At 42.0% G+C, this 10,267-nt stretch overlaps 1 protein-coding gene across 11 annotated transcripts in view; it reads left to right on the top strand.

Moving 5' to 3' along the window:
• The window catches only part of NEO1 (neogenin 1), a 144,803-nt gene that overhangs the window by 20,934 nt on the left and 113,602 nt on the right, over positions 1-10,267 (top strand). The window lies entirely within an intron of this gene.

Raw genomic sequence — 10,267 nt, 5'->3', positions numbered from 1 at the left:
TTTCTAAAGCCGATTTTGTTTTTTTTCAGGAAAAATTGAAATAAAAAAGGAGTGTGGAATATGTTCTTTTACAAATATAAATATATATTTTACAATGGTATGCAAACTATATAACATGAAGACCCTAATAAAAGATTTCTGAGACTTTATGTCAAATTTTGTTGCCCTCCAATACACGCTGCTGCAAATCTGGATCCAAGATTCAAAGGCAGTGACGTGAGTGATGAGAATGACTGGATTGCAAAACAGGCTGCACATTTAGGTCTTGATGTTGGTCAAGTACTATCAAATGTTGCAAAATATAGAACATCTTCAGCCCTGGTTCAGACCTAGGCGTTTTTGAGCAGTTCGAAACCTGCCCAACACAAGAAATCCCATGATTTTCAATGGCCCTGGTTCACACCTGAGCAGGAAAACGCCAGAAAAGATAATGGAGCTTCTTTGGGCAGTTAAAAGCGCTTTTCCTCCCCATAGACTTCATTGTTAATGCCCAAACACGCGCAACAGAAGCATGTTGCACATTTTTGTGAGCGTTTATACGCCTTTTCTTCCATTGCCCACAATGGTTTATGAGCTGCCAATCAAAACGTGCATACACATGTGCACAGCACGCAAAAACAGTGCCACCTAGGTGTGAACCAGGGCTTAGGGATTTGGGCCAGGAATGCAGTCTGGGATTCTGCAAAACATATCCCTCCTGCAACATGGTGGCAAGGTCTCTGCACAACACAACCTCTGACACCTCCTGCATTTCGCTTACTGCAGATTCCTGCATCTTCTGCTGCATGTGAAAGAATTGGGTCTATGTTTGGTAATATTCATACCAAATCAAAGAACAAACTGACCTGTGAAAGGGTAGAAAAGCTTGTTTCTATCCATGCAAACCTTAGGTTTTTAGAAGTCCCATAAGAAAAATTATAATGGAGAGCAATATTATACAAATACAAAAATATACAAAAATTATAATGGAGAGAAAAACTATGGAGAGCAATAGTTCAGAAAATGAGATAGATTATACTGCATGTATTTGTTGTGTCTTCTTTCTTTTTCTCAATTTTATTTTTTTAAAGCACCACTCCAGAAGTTAAACCTCGCCATGGAGCTTAACTATTAGGCCTCATTCACACTGCCGCACGTATACACACGTACGTGCGTATTGTACCATATGCAACCTATGCAAATAAATGGCTCCATACACACAGCCGCTTATAGAGCCGTATATTTGCGTAGCGTATATATGCGCAAAAACAATGGAACAGAGATCCGTCCGGGCAGCGTATTTCTGCTTATACATGCGTACAGCACATTAAAAATTCAATTACGAGTGATGCATTCTGGGACTGCATATAGTGCACGCATATACGCTCGTATATACGCGCATAGACGCAATATACAATTTTGCTTGCGTTGTGTGTGAATGAGGCCTTAAGGTTGACCTTACACCCACCAATGTCCATATCCTACTGGCACAAATAACGGCAGTTATTTAGCTTTTTATTTGCCATCGGCCCATTTTATGTTGATGGTTTCTTGCTTGTTTTGTTGCTTTTGAGTGAAAGAGGGTGGTTACCTGTTCTCATGTATAGTTGAAATGTTATTAACATACACAGACCTTGTTCCATTTGTAATAAAAAAAATAATAATTTTGAATAGCAAGTTTAGTTTATTTACTGAATAAGCTGTACTGTTATTTCAAGCATAATACTTTTATAAACACTGCATTTCACTTTCCTAGTGTAACAAAATTACTTTCAAAATGTAAAAATACTCCACACTGAATTTTTTTTTCTACTTTTCCAAAAATGTCTTTTTTTTCCCCCTCATGGCTTCAAAATTTCTGGAAATTTTACATCTCTAGTTATAACGCTCCCTCACTCCAAAACTAGAAAATAAAGGTTTTGGCTTCAGTTCTACTTAAAGCAAAGGAATGTATTACCAGTAGAGTAAACACCATCTTAGCTGCACATGTTTCTCATCTATTCAGTGGTTTAAGAATTTGAATACTGAAATTGGTAAAGTAAATGGCTTTTTTTTCATAGCTTTGCTCTATAGTTGATTACTGTTAATTCAAGTGTCATCACTTCTCAGTTGTATGTTACACCTTTTACTTGGCCTTGTTCTGTAGGAGCTGCCAGACAGTTTCAACACTTCCTGGCAGGTGTAATACACCGACGTATGATGTCACAATGCTCCTCTGTTTCTATACTCAGTTCAGGGCTGTACAAACAGGAATTTATCATTCCAGAAAACATTTGTGCTTGTTTGTCAATTTATGGTATTACTTAAAGGTTACGTTTCAAGCACTTATTTTTACTTTAGTGTGAATTTGTGTGGTATTCCAGCTGCTCCTATTAGTAATAGGTTTGCATGCTAGCATTTCTAGGTTCATTTATTGCAAAGTGTAAAAAGAAAAACGGCAAACATTTCTACACAACTAAAGTCTCCTGTATGGTCTACACCAGTAACAAATCCATTTATTATGTGATGCACAAAAACTTATAAACTTCCTTTCCATAGCTTGACAGAGCTGAAGCCTCCATTATTGTCTCACAAGCCCCCCTCCTAGACACTGCTGCTCTCTATGGGAAGGTTTCAGCAGTACATTTAGCCCTGGTTCACACCTAGGCGTATTGCATATGCGCGTTTTTTTAACCGCGAGTCGCGGTAAAAAAATCGCGTGCCAAACGCACGTTTCCGAGGGCTACTTGGCTGTATCCCAATGGAAACGCGCAACAAAAAACGGCCCAAAGTAGTACATGTACCTTTTCAGGCGTGGGCCGTTTTGTAGCGCGTTAGGGATGGGCTGAAATACGCCAAGGTGTGAACCAGACCCATTGAATACAATGGGATTTAGATGTTTGAGCGTTTTGTAGAGCGTTCGTCGAGCGTTGAACGCGCTACAAAACGTTCAGGTGTGAACGGGGGCTCTGTGCTGTCAGTCCAGAAAGCCGTGGCCAGGTGCTGAATGACAACCTACAGGCTTGTAAATGAGCAGTGACAATGGTGATAGCCACACCCCTGCAATCTTTCGGCTCACTGTAGTACAAACAGGCATGGCCTACTGGAGTGACAACTATCGTCTGAATTTGGGAGCAGTGCAGCATTGTTGTCACACCATCACAGGAAGCTGCATGAGGTTGACTTGGTAGGATTAACAGGTATTTGTGGGACTTTGCAGGGGGACTGAGAGAGAACTGTAAGTGCAGATGTAATACAATTAAGTACTGCATCACATTTTTTTGTTAATGGGAATGCATCGTTCTACTTGAGGTATATTATGTAAAAAAACATGAAATACTATTTCAAATGTAGGCAAACGTGGTGTTGCACATTAGTGTTTAAGAGAAATGCTTGCATTGCTTTGTGCCCCTGTGCTGCATTTATGATGCAAGCAACGTTCAGCAGACGTTGAAGCTTGTGCATGCATCCTGTTGCCTGTATGAGGTCAGTGGGAACGCTTCTCAAATTCCTGTCATCGCCTGTATTAGGGAAATGGGGGTTAAATCTCAGTTTTGAGAGAGAGAGTGTATATTATTATTGATAACACATGCTGTTTTCCAGCTCCTAAGTGACCACAACTGCATAAAACATGTAGCTGTTGACATTCATATCTACAGGGCTCTGTTATGTGATACACATACTTGGGAGACAGCATGAGGTCAGGAGGTTAGCACAGATGCAATTGTCAGACGGGTGACCTCTGTCTACCTGGCTCTAGGCTCTCACGGATGATTTGTGTTTCTGTTCAACCAATCCTGAAATTGCCACACAGTACAGTCCTTTGCTTTTCCCTCTGTTGCAGTTTCACTTCAGGTCTCCTCCCCATCCCAACCCTATTACTGGAAAGTGTAAGGAGAAGCAACACTTTGATTTGCTGATCTGTCACTCTGCTCTCTCCTTCCCTATCAGTGCGCTCCTTGCACTGCAACACACCTGATTGGTTCTGTGTGCTGTTTCTCCCTCTTACATTTGGAGTTCTGCTTCAGAGACTGCAAAAGACTTGATACCATGTCAGAATTGTGTACTTGCACTGCTTTTGTAAATACATGAATACATTTCATGAAGTAATGTTAGTGACGCTAAACATGGGTGTAAAATTTTGAAATGCATTCAAATACCCTAAGGCCTCATTCACACACTAATCGGCCTGCACGTACAGCTCCGTGCTTCGTGTGGGGCCATACCAAGTACCTGCCGGGAAGGACAGGTGTGTGTGTGATTAGAACGCAGCCCCCGTCCTTCTCTATGGGGCTACGCGGCCTGTACGCCCCCCTACGCTCACCTCATTTGCAGGTCCGTAGGGGTGCGGGTGATCGTATTCATACGCCGCCGGAATGGAACATGTATGCGTCCCGGCCAGAAAACCCGCATCCCTACGGACCTGAAAATGAGGTGAGCATAGGGGGGCGTACGGCCGCGTAGCCCCATAGAGAAGGACGGGGGGCAGCGTTCTAATCACACGCAGCACCTGTCCTTCCCGGCAGCTACTTGGTATGGCCCCGCACGGAGCTGTACGTGCAGGCCGATTCGTGTGTGAATGGGGCCTTACAATATATTAACAAAAACGTATCATAATTGTGTATCGCTCGGCTGTAGATCCTCAAATCATCTCTGAATTGGTGCTGACACTGTCCTTCCTTCTGGAGGGTGGCTGCTCTTGTTCCCCATTGTCCCTGTGTGTGTTGTAAAGTAACTACAGCTGAGTGTTACATTTATGTTAATAGTTTAAAAAAATGTATCCAAGTATCTTAAGTTTTAAATCCTGAGTTTATTGTCACTTTAAATTCAGAGATGCATTAGGCCCCGTTCACACCAGGGTGTTAATTTGCATGTACTTTCCCACGCTGAAACGCATGCGACAAAAAATCCCATGTATTCCTATGGCAGCCGTTCACAAAAACGTGCTGAATCGCGTGTAGAAAAAAAAATGCCTGGTGTTTGAATTAGTCTTTTGGGGCACTTATTAGCCCGTTTTGCTCCATAGACTTCAATGAAAATGCACTGATCAGTGTTTTTGCAGCTGAGGCTGCTTTTCATTGGACAACTGTAAAACGAGCTGAAAACGCCATTGATTATGAACAGAAAACATCTGAAAAACGCGCATAAAGTACGCTGAAAAGCTCTTGTCCTTGTGAATGGAGTCTTAAAGTGGACCTTAAGGCCTCATTCACATAAGAAAAAGTCAGCACGTACAGCTCCGTGCTGCGTGCACGGCCTCATCTGGCAGCTCCCGGGAAGGACAGGTGCTGCGTGTGATTAGCCCCTGTCCTTCTCTAAGGGAGTGTGGGCCATACGCCACCCTACGCTCACCCGTCGTGCGCGGGTGTCGGTACTCGTATGATGACAGGATGGATCCTGTCTGCGTCCGAGCTGGGACACACGCACCCGTATGGACCTGCACTTGGGGTGAGCGTAGGACGGCGTATGGCCGCATACTCCCATAGAGAAGGACAGGGGCTAATCACACGCAGCACCTGTCCTTCCCAGGAGCTGCCCGATAAGGCCGTGCACGCAGCACGGAGCTGTACGTACGGGCGATTCTTGTGTGAATGAGGCCTTACCCATATCTCTAAAATTGCAACAAACACTTTTTTTTAAAAAATGTTTAGTAATGGCAATCTACAAACCCTTCTAGATAATTGCCGGCTTTGTATTCTTTGCATAACTTCTCTTTTCTTCTGCCGGTGGCTATTTTTATTTGATCTCCCTTTACTTCCTGGAACTCTGGCACATGTGACCAGGACATGTGACCAATGCTCATCTCAGGGGAGGAAAATGCCTTTCCCTGAGATCCCATAAGATTACAGATGAGATTTCCCAGCAATGCTTTGCTGATGTAACCTTCCCAAGATGCAATGCTTGGACACTTTACATCATTTGTGCCAGAAGTGGACCAGGAAGTAGATGAACTCCATTTGTAGGTAAATGGAAAACAAATTTTAATGAGAATGTAAAATGATTTTAAATTGGTATGCAATGCTGCTGTGATTCTTGGTGAAAGGGGGTGAAGGTCCGCTTTATTGTATCTTATGACCGGAGTTATCAATGTTAGGCTTTCTGTCTGTTAAGGGCACAAGCAGGCATCTAGTGGTATCTGGTTTTAAACATGACTATATATCTGGTATCTGCAGGGTTTATTTTTTTCCCCATATGACTAACTATTTCACTTGGCTTTTAAAATAGAATACAGGTTTACTTTACTAAAATTTTGTAGTGAGATATCTGTAGGCTGCCATTGCTGCCCTTTCCTTCTGAAACTTAGTTGCCTGGTTGTCATGCTGATCCACTGGATTCTATATTTGCTGAGCAACTCAGATGTTTGTAAGTCAGGTGTTCTGACTTCACTTGCTGCTTGCTTGTTTCAGGCCAACGACCTAAAGTATTGAAGCAATTGGTCAGCACCAACCATCTGGCAAGTGGCATTTTTGATATGTTCAGCAATGGCAACCTATGATTTTCAGTATAGGTTTCCTTTAAGATAAAGACCGGCATTAAGTGTCTCCATGTACTTTAAACAGCCATTATAGGGGCCTAAATAATAATGTGAGTGATATTTACTTCCAGTGGACTCGCAGTGCAGAAGAGCACTTACTATAAATGGAGGACAGATCACCAATGCATGCAAGTGCTTACTGACACAATCCAGAAAATCTGTATTGTGCTGTAAGATTTAGTGACCGCGTAACAGGGGCTTTAGTGACCAATTAGCAGGGGGCTTTAATTGAGTTGATCACTGTTTTGAAAATGTGTAGTTGCTATTTGTTCTGCATCTGTGTACTTGTATGTTAGTAAATGGCTGGTCCAGTTCCTAATCTAGTTTTTTCTGTCTGAACAATTAAATGCAGAACTGAAGGAATCCTACTTTAAAGCCAACAAAACTATAGGGAGTGGAAACTGATAAAATCGTTAGTGCATTCATAGAAACCTCCCTCCTCAATAAATTTCCACGTCTCACAGGTATAGCATTAAATGATCCTTAGAAGTTTATGCCGCTAAGCAGCACTGTAGTAAAGCAGATTTATAGTCTGCTATAAAGTCATAAGAAAGAAAATGCATTCCTTTCTAGAAAAGGGAAAGGAATATTGTCTTTAGTATACTAATAAATATAAAGGGTGTATGACTCTTCAGTACAGCGTGGAATGTAGCCATGTTGAGTCTGAAAACTTTGTGCCATTATGTCCAAGTGCCCGAATACTGTCTGGCTATATGGCATCACATTGGTTAAATATTAAAACATATTGCGTTAACCTTTGAAGAATTGACAAAAAGTTCTTATGCTAATGAGGTGATTACTATGTGCAGATAGGGCTAACTTTAACCTAGTTTAATATGTTTAATGGGATGAGGAGAATTCTGTGTCTGTTGAAATATAAGAATTTCCTAGTTATGCAGTCATTGGCACATGGCTTATTTTGCTGTAGCTATTAGCATAGACTGTAATGAATACATGGATCCTGAGCAAATACTTTCTGCAAGTTAACGGCGGATTATGATATTGGCAAAACACATCATCTGTGTTAATCGTCATAACGCTGTCATTAGTTTTAAGATATTTTCATTACAATTAGGGATGTGCTGATACTAGTATCGGTGCAGATACTGGGCATCTTCACGAGTACTTGTCCTGATTTAAAATGCCCCGATTCTAAAGGCCCACATTGGCACTTTCGATTTTTTTTTTTTATAAACGAAAAGTTGGCGTGTGGCACCATCCACTTCTCCCGCGTGTGGTGGTGAGTGGCGCCAGGCCCGACCTGCTGACAAGCCGGATGGCCATGACGAACTTTAAGCTGTCAATCGATAGGGAAACATCCATGTAACGGCACTGTGAAGAAAACCTAAAAACCCGGCACACAGATCTAAAAGTAACTACTTAATAAAGGTTAAAAGTAATGCACTTACAGGATATTTAAAAACATCTCGCCTGTCACACATCAGATGGAAGTCCGATCTCAGCTGCTGATCCAAGATTGTTTTCAGGATGGAAAGCACAAAGAGAGCAGAGTCCAGTCCAGAAAGATTCCAGAATTCCTGTGCTGGAAGACCCAGATCTGATCCAATGGCTGAGCAGTGTTGTAGCTGGTTCTCCTCAAGGTGAGATCACAGCTGCTGAGTACTTCCAGGTCATCAGGGGTCAAGCCTCGACAAAGGAGGTGAACCTCTGAGCAGACCACATGAAGGTTCTTTGATCAGACTCTCACCTGTATAACAGCTTCTTCTTTGCTGTATATATGTATGTATGTATGTATGTATGGTAACACAGCTGGTACCTGGCACCTTACTTTATTAGCGTGGTATTCATGGCAGGTGGTTGAAAATGGAAAATGGGCTGTGTGGCATGGTGTGAATAAAATTAATCGTTCTTTATAGGCCTCGTTTGCATAACTTTAAAAAAATAATAAAATATGAGCAAGGACAATGAGCAGTACCTTCAAAATGTTTTATTCACTAGTCCTTACTACAGACAGCTACCCACAAAATGTTTTTATTCTATCATGGTGCCACTATGGCTGTATTAGTGTGCTTGCCTTTCCCCAGAACCCAAGCAGTCCAAGCAGATCCCACAACTGCTGTGCCTCTGATTCATTTCTTGGTGAGCGCTTGGCAAATTGGCCTTATATCCTGATTGATTGATGTCCTGATTGATAGTAAAGGAAGCTGGAGAGGTCCTGAAAGGGTATGAGAGAGAGTTGTCGATAGAGGTACCCATACACCTTACGTGGTTGTAAGCTTATTAAAAGCTCGTACGATCTGCCCATCTTGGACAAGCAGATCGTACTTGCGATCATCGCAAGCCCGATGACTTCAAAGCGTGCACACACCGTCCCGTGAACAAGCAGGCCACTAACCCGCCAAGAATTGTACGATTCTCGGCGGGTTTTCAAGCCTGCTTGTTCGACGGAAGACGTGCATCCGTACAGTAGAAATGGTCGCACGCCTTTCATACACTTTGCGATTATCGTACGATCGTGGGATTTCCCACGACTCTTGTACGATAATCGTACAGTGTATGGGCACCTTTACACTGAAAGAGCCCATTCACACTGTAGCGCGATTTCTGCTCAAAAATCGCTCAAATTTGAAGCTCAATGTAGCTCGTCCAATGCATTTCAATGAAGTTGTTCACATCTCACAGCTCAATGTCGCCTGAAGCTTGTCACTTGAACATGATCTATTTTTCAGTGGATTTTGTGTGATTTGGCCCCAATAGACTTTGATAGACTGCCAAAAGAAGTGCTACCTAACCTCACAAAATGGGCACAGTAGCTTAATGTCGCTCAGCTCAAATCAGCGATGAAAAAGCGCTTATTTTGTTGTAGCTCAGTGTGAATGGGGTCTAAGGTGGAGAGATGCAGGAACAGTGGCAACTGAGGCCAGAATGGAACTTAAGATGGGGCACACAGAGTAGAAGATAAGATGCCGTTACCAGACCATTGGTTTGCTGCTGTATTTTCACAGTAAGGTGACTAGGTGACTACAGTAGCAACACTTGGATTTTTGGCCTGTGCCTCTTACTACATTTGTTTTAACTCTAGTTTTAAGTAGAGTGTATAAACTATTAACAACCGTAACTTGGGGGAAATGAAACTTTGCTGAAGCAAATATTTACATCAATGGATTCTGTGATTGATTGGATTTTAAATCCATATTCAGTGACGACCAGAGTCATTATAGAATATAATTCATTTACCCTCCACTGTGCTGCAGTTTCCATTACAAGAATTAAATTCTCTAGAAAGGAAGATGTTGACCTTTCATCAATTCAACATCTCTTGAATATGATATTTTCACCACCAGCGGCTGTCTCTAAATTACAGATAAAATGCATTTAACCTAAACCTTGGATGAATCCTAATTAGATTAGAGAGATTTTCATAAAAGAAAACCCTAAAGTGAAATAAAGAAAAAAAGCAGCTGTTCATTATCCTCGGAATGTGAAAGTCTGGCACACCTTTTTAATTATGAGAGAATTCAGTTGTAATCTTCATCCTATCATGTCTTGTGCAAGCAGATAATGTTCCAGTAACAGCCTGGAACCTGATAATTGCATACTGAAGGCTCACCAGTGCAAAATAAGTAGGTTCCCCACCCCCGTCTCTTAATCTTAATTCTAAATTGGAAAATGCTGAAAAATTAACCTCTGCACTACCTGCTGATGTGCTAAAGTTATGTCAGCAATATAACATGTTGGTGTGTGTTCAGACAGACCTTGTCTGCTTTTCTTGGATGGAGATTTCCATGGAGGGGGGGGGGGGGGGGACTGCTT

The sequence above is a fragment of the Nanorana parkeri genome, unplaced genomic scaffold, assembly GCF_000935625.1.
Source record: "Nanorana parkeri isolate BGI_ZX_2015 unplaced genomic scaffold, ASM93562v1 scaffold97, whole genome shotgun sequence".
In the NCBI taxonomy this organism is placed as follows: domain Eukaryota; kingdom Metazoa; phylum Chordata; class Amphibia; order Anura; family Dicroglossidae; genus Nanorana; species Nanorana parkeri.
The sequence above is the reverse complement of the archived record's forward strand: the minus strand, read 5'-3'. Positions and strand labels throughout refer to the sequence as shown.